Here is an 11,721-nt window from a genome sequence, read left to right on the forward strand (position 1 = left end):
GGCTACACTGAAGCAGACGTCTGTAAAATTTGTTTATAGTAAATGTACAATTGAAAAGGGTTTGTATGTAAGGATTATAGAAAAATATAAATTAATTGCAGAAATAACTGGCTGACAAAAAATATTACAATAAAATGTAGTCAACTAAATGAAAAAATATATATACATAAAAATTCTTAATAAAACCCTGTCTTCCAGATATGGAAAATTATAATAGCTTGTTTGATAAACTCTGTAACTTACTAGCACTAGTGTTTATATTAATCAGAAATATCAAGCTAGTAAAATGGCTACAAATATATAAACAGTGCAGCCCACAATAAAGTCTTACCCAGTAAAATGTATTACTTTTCCCAAAATATTTCTTTAAGATATGATTGTGTAATGGTTTACAATTTACAATAACCCAGTAAAATATTTGATAAATACTGCTGTGGTGTACGTTTGTCTAATGGCTTAAATTTGTATAAATTACAATAACCCAGTAATATGTTTAAACACTGCTGTAACGTATACACTTGTCTAATGGTTTATAATTTTATAAAGTACAATAACCCAGTAATGTTTGATAAATACTGCTGTAAGGTAGTAATGCTTTTTTTATTAACACAAACTTACCAAATAAAATAGGGCTTTAAACTTTTCCAAAAGATATGTAGATATGACCAAGATACCCTTGCAGTTTTACCAGTGGCTACACTGAAGCAGATGTCTGTAAAATTTGTTTATAGTAAAAGTACAATTGAAAAAGATTTGTATATAAGGATTATAGAAAAAGATAAATTAATTGCAGAAATAACTGGCTGACAAAAATTACAATAAAATGCAGTCAACTAAATGAAATAATATATATATGTAAAAATTATTTTTTTATTAATAACTTCTCAAAACGTAATTTTCCCCTTAAATTGTACACTCAAACAGCTTTCTTATATACTACAATCCAGTATCTAGATGCAATTGTATCTCCTTAAAACACACTCACAACCCAAAAATGTGATTATACCTCTGTAGGAAACAAGCTTACAAAAGACAACTGCTAAAAGAAATAACTTTTTATGAAATAATTACGTATTTAATGTGTAAAAAGGTTCAGCAACAAATATTTTAATAGACTGTATTTTTTACCAAATGTATTAAATGTGGTATGTACACACTGTAAGAAGCTGTATGTTTTTAAATCACAATATACTGCTATAAGAAATGACAGGTAACTGCAGCTTCAGTCGATAATGTGAATGTGTGTGTCTTCAGCTCCAGATGCCGCGGTCAATGTGATGACTGTCTTCGGGTGAAGAGTTTGCTTCTTTAGAGAATTGTCTGACCTGAAACCAATCACAAGGAAACACTATACAGGGTTAAATGAGGGAAACAAGTTTGCCAAGGGGATCTTTTTTCAAGATTTCCGTTTCCAGGGGTCAACTGAATGCCCTTTTCAAACCGTTGTTTAGGGGTCAACTGAATGCCCTTTTCAAACCGTTGTTTAGGGGTCAACTGAATGCCCTTTTCAAACCGTTGTTTAGGGGTCAACTGAATGCCCTTCCTTTTCAAGAGTTTAGATTTCAAGGGGTTATTTTTCAAGAGTTTCGTTTTCAGGGGGTTTTCAAGAGTTCCGTTTTCAGGGGTTCAACTGAATGCCCTTTATCGTTGTACTTGCAGGTGCAAGTGGATAGAAAGGGGATTGGACGAAAAAAGAGATGATAGAAAAGGGGGATTGGGAATAAAGAAAAAGAGAGATCTTCAAAACCTGTGAAAACAAAATGGGAAAACAAAAAGTTACACATATCCATATCAGTACTGCACCGTGCAATATACAAAACTACAAAGAGCTATCCCTGTATGAAGGACCAAAAATGTATAAATAAATAAATGCACATATAAATGTAGATATAAATAAATGAATAAATATAAATACACGCATAAATAATTGTATAGGTAAATAATTAAAATAAATACATTTCTTATTTATTGATTTATTTATTTATTCACTTATATGAGCTTTTATTTATTTATTCATTTATTTATTTATTTCTGTATTTCTGCATTTGTATGTTAATTAGGAACGCGGTCCTATCCTCACTCTAAAGCAGGGTCAGGAGCAAGAAAGGCTCCATTTGTTCTTGTTTGCGCTCTTTTTTTTTCTGATTCTTCGCGTTTGCGACTTTTTACTTCTAATTTCATACTTTAAAGTGTTAAAAATAGTCAGAATAGGTTTAAATGCTCATTAAAAACATACTATGACTAGATTTCGCTTCGTTTTCCGCTCCGTGCAATAGACTGAGTTCAACTGATCTAGTGGATTTAGCCGTACCATTTATATAAAGCTATATTATTCTGTTTACACTCCAGTAAGTATGGTTTATTGGGATTGTCTCGTCTCACCACACTCACTAAATTAGGTAAATACATGTATAAATGTTTGAAATATTTATTGCTAATATAAATAAACTACATTACATGGCACAGCAGTTGGTCTGTGGTATTATTTTATATGAAATTTGGTGAGACTAGAGAATCCCAATAAACCATACTTACTGGAGTCTGAACAGAATAATATAGCTTTATATAAACGGTACACTAGATCAGCTGAACTCAGTCTATTGCACGGAGCGGACAACAGAACGAAATCTAGTCATTGTATGTTTTTAATGAGCATTTAAACCTATTCTCACAATTTTTTACACTTTTAAGTATGAATTTAAGTTTTTTTTTTTTTTTTACAACAGAAGTAAAACGTCGCCGACGCAAAGAAACTGAAAGAAGAGCGCAAATGAGAACAAATGGGGCCTATCTGAGCTGCAACATGCGCAGTGAAGGGGGAACAGAGGGACTGAATTCACCGCAACACTGGCACGCGAGCTGCTGTGTCCTGGCGCGCGAGTGAGCCGCAACCAATCCTGCTTTAGAGCGAGGATAGGACCACCTACCTAATTACCATACAAATGCAGAAATAAATAAATGAAGAAATGTGGAAATAAATAAATAAATGTAGAAATGTTGAAATAAATGAATGAATAAATAAATAAATGCACATGTAAATGAATAAATAAATAAAATCAATCAATAAATAAGAAATGTATTTATTTATTTACCTTTACAATTATTTATGCTTGTATTTATTTATTTATTCATTCATTTATTTCTACATTTATATATGCATTTATTTATTTATACTTATGTCATTTTTGGTCCTCCATATCTCTGAAGTATCATTGAAATATAAACTTACCAGGTAAACTTGTAACCTGGTAGCAAGGCCTCGGGTCACCCCTACCAGGCAATAACAGGGAACCCTGAAATTGTAAAAAAAGAGAAACAAAAACATCGGAATGACACCTTTTAACTTTTAATATGCAGCAATCATATTTTAACATTACTGGGTGCGTAGTTTAGTTAAGAAGTCATTTTCTACCCATTACGTGTAGCAAACTTCAATTTTTATTTTTTTTTTACTTTAGACTCAGTGACTCCAAATAGTTTATTACAAATGAAACGCAGAATTTACTTTTAAAAAGATGATATTGGCACAAGAGAGCAACAGTCCAGTCCAGTCAGTAACTATCAGTAACTAATTACTCCAGAGTATTGTCCAGTTACAATTTCTAGTGTGTGAAGTTGTCTTCGGCTGTTGACTAATGTTATCCATTTTGTAAACGTTACAATGGGCACAGCACACTGGTGGGCTTACTTGGTGAGTTTCCAGAGTCTGTAAACCTATAAACCTATTGGTTTATTATACACAGTGCAGCATTAAATCTCTAATCTCAATCTCAAACTCTAATTTCTAATTATAATTTATTTAAAAGTGCTGGTACTAATCAATTGTTAAATTAGTTAATTGTCTGTACTTACAAGCACTGTAGTTCTCTCTCTTTCTTGTTCCTGTAAAATAAGAAAAAGGAAGAAATTGGACACTTGGTAAATTAATCATAAATCAGATTATCCTTTTTAGTGTGTTACGACTAAAACAAGCTAGGAAACACTGGTTTAATTAACTACAACTAAAGCAGAAGAAATAATTCATTGACTAATTAATATAACTATTTATCAGAATTTTATAGTATAATTAAAGTGCCATTATTGTGCACTGTGCAATGTAATAAACCTTATTACTTTGAGAAACCAGGCTTATTGAAGAATTTATTTTCAACTTACTATGAGAACGAAAAGTTCATTTAAAATGGCAACACATTGTACTTATGCATTTAAATGGTTAACTTACACTTGGAACGTCAAGATCAGCAACTGCAGAAAAGAAAAATGTATATTAGTAAAAATGTAAAAAGAAAGGCCAGTATGTTGCAAAGAATTCAAAACTGAAAAGAAAAAAACAATTCATGAGCTTCATACAACAAAGCATGTTAAAGGATTTATTGGCAACAAATTATTACAGTAACTAAATGTGGGAGTTCTTAACAACAGTTCTACTATTACGACTCCGGAAGAAATGTTGTCAGTTGCACGATTTAATGTTTTAACATATTTAGCAAAAACAAAGATACATATATGAAGAGGTTATAATGAAACAGTCTTCTAGTAGAGTCTTTGGCGTAGGCCCCGTCATCGGCCCAGGACTTGATACATCTGGGCTCTGCAGATCCTGTCGTACATTGGAGACAGGGGCGGAGCCAACCCCCGGGCAACCAAACGGGACCAACCTGGAGGCGGTGGGGAAGGAGGAGGGTAAGAACGACCATCAGCGTCTGAAAGGCAGCAAAGGTACTGAATGAGTGATCTTATTTAAAGGCAGAAGGAACAGCTGATTGGATAGGTAATTAGGTGACGTAGCATTGGAGTCTTTAGTAGAACTTTCGCTGCGCTTTCATTTCTACTATTACGACTCCGGAAGAAATGTTGTCAGTTGCACGATTTAATGTTTTAACATATTTAGCAAAAACAAAGATACATATATGAAGAGGTTATAATGAAACAGTCTTCTAGTAGAGTCTTTGGCGTAGGCCCCGTCATCGGCCCAGGACTTGATACATCTGGGCTCTGCAGATCCTGTCGTACATTGGAGACAGGGGCGGAGCCAACCCCAAAAGTGAAATAATTAATATACATATATATACCCACCGGTAGATCTTTACTTTATCCTACATCCTGTAATAAAAGAAACGTTTGATTAATAATCAGCATAATAATAAACGATACCGTACTTTTAAAAGATAGCTCTTTAGCACCGGTGACTGTGGACAGTGAAGCATTTCCTTTTATACCTTGGATACCCCCATGCATGAGTGAGTTTATTAGCATTTAACTCGTGGATTGTGTTAAGTGAGCACATGCTTGATGTAACTAAATGTGGGTGACCTGTGCAGTAACAAGCAGAGTTAACGTGGGTGTAGTGTCCAGTGATGCGCTTGCATTGCGCCAACTTTCCATGCTGTTAGTATGGGCCGATGCCCTTCACTCATACATACGCTTGCTACGAGCCTAAGCGGGGTGCGCCCCCGAAGCGTACGGGCACGAGCCCTTCACTCATACATTCGCTTGCTACGAGCCCAAGCGGGGTGCGCCCCCGAAGCGTACGGGTGGCGAGCCCTTCATTCATTCATTTATTCATTAGATCATTACATATTCATTCAATTATCTATTCATCAGAGCATGCGCGGGGAATGCCCCCAAACATACAGGCCATGTGCCTACATTCAAACATTCATTTCTTTCGTTCTTTAATTAGTTCTGCATTCATCCGATCAATACATAACATTTTGCAGACGCTTTTGTCTAAAGCGACTTAAATAGTAAAGTTCAGAAATAATAGAAGGTAGAAAAACTTAATACAGGGCCTAAAGGAGATCAAAGGGAAGTTGTGTGACAGAGGAGTGAAGAAGGGGAAGAAGGAAGAGACGTTAGCAAGAAGAAAATGGTGTTAGGCGAGGGGTGCGCCCCCAAACATACGGGCCGCGGGCCCTACATTCATACACAAGGGCGTCGAGCCCAATCAAAGCATGCGTTGCTGTTAGTGAGGGCCATGGCCAAAACATGCATCTAGGTTGGGCATCGAGCCCATCATGCGCGGGGACCGCCCCCAAAGCATGCGTTGCTGTTAGTAACGGGCTGCGCGCCCTGTAAAACGCTTGGGCGGAGCGCCTGACAAGCGCGGGGTTCGACCCCTGAAAACATGCTGTTAGTAACATGCAATAATCCTCATGTCATGTCGTCTGGGCTGTGAGCCCAAGATAAAGAGGAGATTGTCTCCTGGCATGTGTTGATGTAAATGACCACGGGCCATAATGCATTAAGCTATAGGTATAGACATGTGATAATCAGCAGTGTTAGTGTTAGTTAGTGAAGCATTGAAACAAAAGCAAATGATGTATAATAGATCATTTAAATCGCCGGATTGATGCACAAATTAACATACTCTAAAGTATGTAGTACTTCCACCGCCTCCAGTGTTTGCTTATAAATAATACTTACTTAGACAGTGTTGAATGAGCTTGCTGAGCGTTCAGCAGTAGGTCCAGTTCTGGTCTAATGTGTGACAGGTGTGCTGAAATTACCCGTCTCTCAAGTAGCAAAATGGAGAGAGAGCAACCAGCGTAGCAGGATGGAGATGGTCAGCGTTTCCTAATTGACATTTGACAGGTGAAATCTGACCACTGTTTCGCCATAGGGTAGCTATTAGGTAAAACCAAACAGAGCACATAAAGTTTAGAAGCGTGAAAGCAGACAGCTAGCCCCAGAAGTGTAAAGACAGAGATCGGAGTGCACTTTTAGCATTTTAATTGTAAAACAGGGCCCTGTTATCTGTAATAGAATGTTTCGTGAAAACAGTAATGAAGGAAGGAGTAAAGCTTAAATCAGACAGCGTGAGGCCATTGAACTGATCAAATAAATATTGTCGGCGCGCGCTCGTGAAAAGCCTGTGCGCTTAAATCCATAAAAGCTGCCGAATGCAGTTGAAACATAGGGAGAATATATCAGACTTGTAAATTAGATTTATTTCTGTAAATGGCAAACTATTAAATTGAGGAAGAGGATTTTTTGCAATGCCTTTGAGGAGTAAGCATATAGCTGGATTAGAAAACGAACTCGGACTGACTATTACGACGTTCCTTATTAATTGGCATCAATAATTTTTTTGATGAGATAAAGTTTACCAATTATGAAATTAATTTATAATTACTGATTCCCAGGTAATTAAATTGAGCAATGACATGATCGGAGTGCAGAAAGAACAACTTAAATGAGGATCGTGATCACAGCTTCGCGGTCACAATGTATTTATTAATAATTTCAGATAAAAACGCACGCGATCACCACCGATCATTCGTACAGAACTGAGAGGCAGATCCAGGGGCGATGGTCATAATTAATAGCCAACAGTCGGCAAACTATCGCCCTTGGAAATAAATCCCAAAACCGACAAACAGAGCGGCGCTCGCATCGAGCGCAGCCGAAGAAACGGCGCCGAGGAGAACAATGAGAAATACCGGACCACAACCAAGAAAGCGAGACTAGAAAAGGCACGAACGACACAGCAAACAGAGAAGACACAAAAGCACCCAAGCGAAATCAAATAGCCCTAAGGAAATGTAGACATCCAGCAGCAACAGCACGATTCATAAGAAATAAAGAACAGTAAGAATAAAGAAACACACTATATACGGATCAAAACACAGAAGAACAGAAAAGATATAAGAAGATAAAATAGAACAGAAAAGGTAATAAGAAGATAAGTCGGGAAGCAGTTCAGCAGCAAACAGTTTTAAAACGCAGAGTAAGACATATTTCTTTAAACTAAGCTTTAACAACTTATCCATTTCACAGGTACAATAATTCGTAAGAGAAACAGCAGTATCATTATCATTATTATTATTATCATTATTTATTTTTTATATAAATAAATATATTTATAAATAATATTACAGTTGGACAATTTATTTTATATCAGTTCGTATTCTAGTATTATTACTTAAGAGTACTAGCATTACCAGCATTATTATTAACTATTATATATGTATTTTTCCGTGCTTATTCTATGTACAGCACACGTTGAGCTGCATTGTAATGTATGAAGGTGCTACAAAATAAAGAGTAACATCGGCATTATTATTATCATTATCACTATTAATACTATTATTACTATTACCATTATTAATACCGTAAACTAGGCAGAGCAGTAGATGTTGCCAACTGCCATCAAATAATTTACGGAGCAAAGTGCAAGGAGCAATGACATGGATCGCAAGAGACTGAAAGCACCGAGAAACACAAACATGCATATGATACAAAATATGTCGAAGAAGCGAATACGTGAAAACCCAATCATGAGTAACTGTATGTGACAGTAAGGGAGGCGAGGTCGGGGAAGAGACGGCGGAAGAATGAAGTAGTGAGCGGTAGAATGTCAGAGAAGTGCGACTGAATCAAAAAGCAGGCAGCAGCAGCGTCACGCCCCCGACGGAAGGAGTTAAAAGTCCGGAAAAATCAACAGAACAGCGAACAGAAGACAGAACAGAAAAAAAAAGAAAAGAGGTAGAAGAGCGGCCAGCCATAAGGTCAAAAGACCGCGAAGAGGACCATCCACACGCCGGGGGCAAACGGGCTTCGGAAGGAAGGCAAAAGAAGAACCTTACCTTGTGGGATGACAGCACGCAAGCGTGGGGAAAACCATATCAGCATCAGGAGAAACAAACGGCCTACCAAAAGCCGGGCCAGGCACGGCAGTAGCTAAACAGGAGGAGGAAGAGGCCATGCAGCAGAGGACCCAGGCAGAAACACACGTGGCAGCGCAGCAGCCGATCCAGCAGAAGCGCCAGGTAGGGCAGTAGCAGCAGCAGCAGAGCTGGCAGAAGCGCCAGGTAGGGCAGTAGCAGCAGCAGCAGCAGCAGATCCGGCAGAAGCGCCAGGTAGGGCAGCAGCAGCAGATCCGGCAGAAGCGCCAGGTAGGGCAGCAGCAGCAGCAGCAGATCCGGCAGAAGCGCCAGGCAGGGCAGCAGCAGCAGCAGCAGCAGATCCGGCAGAAGCGCCAGGCAGGGCAGTAGCAGCAGCAGCAGCAGCAGATCCGGCAGAAGGGCACCAGCAGCGCAGGAGCAGCAGCAGCAGATCCGATAGAAGCGCACCAGCCGCGCAGTAGCAGCAGCAGCAGATCCGACAGAAGCGCACCAGCAGCGCAGTAGCAGTAGCAGCAGATCCAGCAGAAGCGCAGTAGCGGCGAACGGACCAGGAGCGCGCAAGGCAGCACAGCAAAAGTCAAAGTTCCAGGGAGAGCGCGCCAGAGGGAGAAAGATACGGGCAGGTCCGCGCCAGCCGCAGCAGCAGCAGAGGCCAGGGGAGGCGGAGCGAAGGCAGAGGGGCTGGGTGAACCGGTGCTCAGTCGCAACTTGCCACCCTTTCGAACCGTGCTACTCTAGTACACAAATAAAAAGTAAAAACGCTAGAAAAAGCCCCATATTCAAACATGCTTCAGCAGGAATACAATGAAGCCGAAACAAAATATCGGAGGACAGTTAAGAGTAAGGAGGGAGACCACAATTTAACAGAAAACCACAAAATAAGAAAACAAACAATGGTCCATGGGCATGGGCACTGGCGCCGAGAAGCACATCTTGACGGGTTGCACAATACGACATAACACCGCGTTACAGGGAGAGGCAACCTGGAAGCAGATCCACAGCGCTCTTCGACAGCGACCAAACCAGAGTCCGAACTCCACGCCGAGACAGCGACCGCCTGAAGGACCGGGACAGCTGGGGCTCATCGCCGACAGTGGGCTGGGGCGGCGGCTGGACAGAGCAGGAGGGGGTAGAGAAGCGGGCCGCCAGCCAACGGCGCGGCGCGTGGCAATCAGATTGCGTCTTCCGTGCACCGCCGACCGGACGTGGGGAGCAGCAGCCATCAGTAGGAGCGGGAGGCGTCCGACGACAAAGCGGCCAGCAGTAGGAGGTTAGCAACAGGAGGCCAACACGAGACGCCGGTCGGACACGCTAGAAGCGAGAACGGGACATAAGCGAGAGAACTGCGGACAACGTCAGTAAGAACGACCATCAGCGTCTGAAAGGCAGCAAAGGTACTGAATGAGTGATCTTATTTAAAGGCAGAAGGAACAGCTGATTGGATAGGTAATTAGGTGACGTAGCATTGGAGTCTTTAGTAGAACTTTCGCTGCGCTTTCATTTCTGAATAGTTTAATAGATGTTTAAACCCTACTTTCTGATAGCAGAATTAATACAACTTTAATAAAGAACATACAAGCATTCAATTAAGTTAGTTGACAGCTCTAACTAAATTACTCGAGACATGTATCATTGAAATGTACTGGAAGTGTTTACTCACACAATGAATGTCAGTACTGCAACTGTTGACAAAAAAGAAAGTGATTGAAAATGCATATATCTAGCAACTAATTAATAATTAACTGATTTTTTTTATTTTCTGAAAGGAAATACAGCTAAATATGCTAAATAACTAAGAAAGCAGAGATTCTAAGCTTTAATATGGCATATTGGGTGTCTATATTGAGCCTATAATTATTCATAAACACAGCCAGACATTAAGTGTGAAATTTGTTTTGGCCCGCGGGCGGGTCAGGACGCGTTATTGTGTATTCTGATCATACTGTAGCTGCATTTACTAACAACAAAACGGTAAACTTGTTACTAATAGTGACAATATTTCGTTAACAGATAATGAACCAGAAACTGAGAAATAATATTTAATATATATAATATATTTAAACTGCTGATAAAATATTCACATTATTCAGATAATAAGAATTTCCACTGCTGCGCCAGCGTTCAGTCAGAATCAGTGGCAGAGCGTGCTGGGTTAGCTGAACCGGCTTAAACCGGTTTTCAGGGCAGGTCAGGCTGCAGTGGATAGCTAACCGCTAACTAAAATACTGCCACATTAGTTTATAACTGAAAAGCCCAATAGTTAGCCGGGTTAGCTCGGGTCATCTTTTGTTTCTGGAACATTCAGCTACCCGAATTCTGTGTATGAGTGTAAAATTAATCTGTGATTAAAGCAGGAATTCCCTGTATCAGAGCTAATGCTAGCTTGCCTCTCTGAGCTGCCTGTAGTGTTAGCTAGCACGCTAACCTAGCATTATACAAACACAGATATAACGACGTTTTAGCTATATTAACACACGCTGTTAAGTAGTTTATACATATTAGTCAACAAATTTACACACACCCCGTGCATCATATTTCAGACAAAAGGCAATGAAAAACACGGTAACATGTTTTAAGAGTTCAAGGTAAATTTCAGTGCTTCAGTGGGTGTAAAATTTAAAGTTTAAGAACTAAGTTAATCCAGGGCACTTCAGATGAAATGAGTGCGCTCCCTCCTTTATAAGCTTGAGTGCACATTTACAGTTTTACTGCCACCTAGCGGTGACAACCCTTTCTGCATTGTTCTTCTGTACTGTGTGTTTGGAGGAGCTGCTGAATAAACTGCTTTGTAGCTTTCTCACCCACTTTTAACCAAAAGTTTTTGGACACTCCTTTATTAGTTAAAGTATTAAAATTTCAATATTTAGCCAAAGCGGTTTGGACACTTCTCTATTAGCTAAAGTATTTGAATTCCATCATTTAGCCAAACGTTTTTGAACACTGCTTTATTAGCCATAGTTTAGCCAAAAGTTTTTGGACTTTAGCTTTTAGCCAAAAATTTTTGGACGTTAGATTTTCGCCAAATGTTTTTGGACTTTGGTATTTAGCGTTTAGCCAAAAGTTAACAGCATATCAACAACTCTTCACACTCTTC

The 11,721-nt window shown here is 39.3% G+C and overlaps 1 long non-coding RNA gene across 1 annotated transcript; it reads right to left on the minus strand.

Annotated features, from left to right (window-relative positions):
- Nucleotides 1–850: 850 nt before the first annotated feature.
- LOC125804832 (uncharacterized) lies at nucleotides 851–10,537 on the minus strand. Its single transcript, XR_007441019.1, has 5 exons — nucleotides 10,288–10,537; nucleotides 4,223–4,245; nucleotides 3,853–3,882; nucleotides 3,230–3,293; nucleotides 851–1,747 (listed from the first exon to the last, which is right to left on the minus strand). It is a non-coding gene; the product is annotated as an uncharacterized LOC125804832 (long non-coding RNA).
- Between the last annotated feature and the right edge of the window lie 1,184 nt (nucleotides 10,538–11,721).

This window comes from Astyanax mexicanus, chromosome 10, assembly GCF_023375975.1.
Source record: "Astyanax mexicanus isolate ESR-SI-001 chromosome 10, AstMex3_surface, whole genome shotgun sequence".
NCBI classification, from domain to species: domain Eukaryota; kingdom Metazoa; phylum Chordata; class Actinopteri; order Characiformes; family Acestrorhamphidae; genus Astyanax; species Astyanax mexicanus.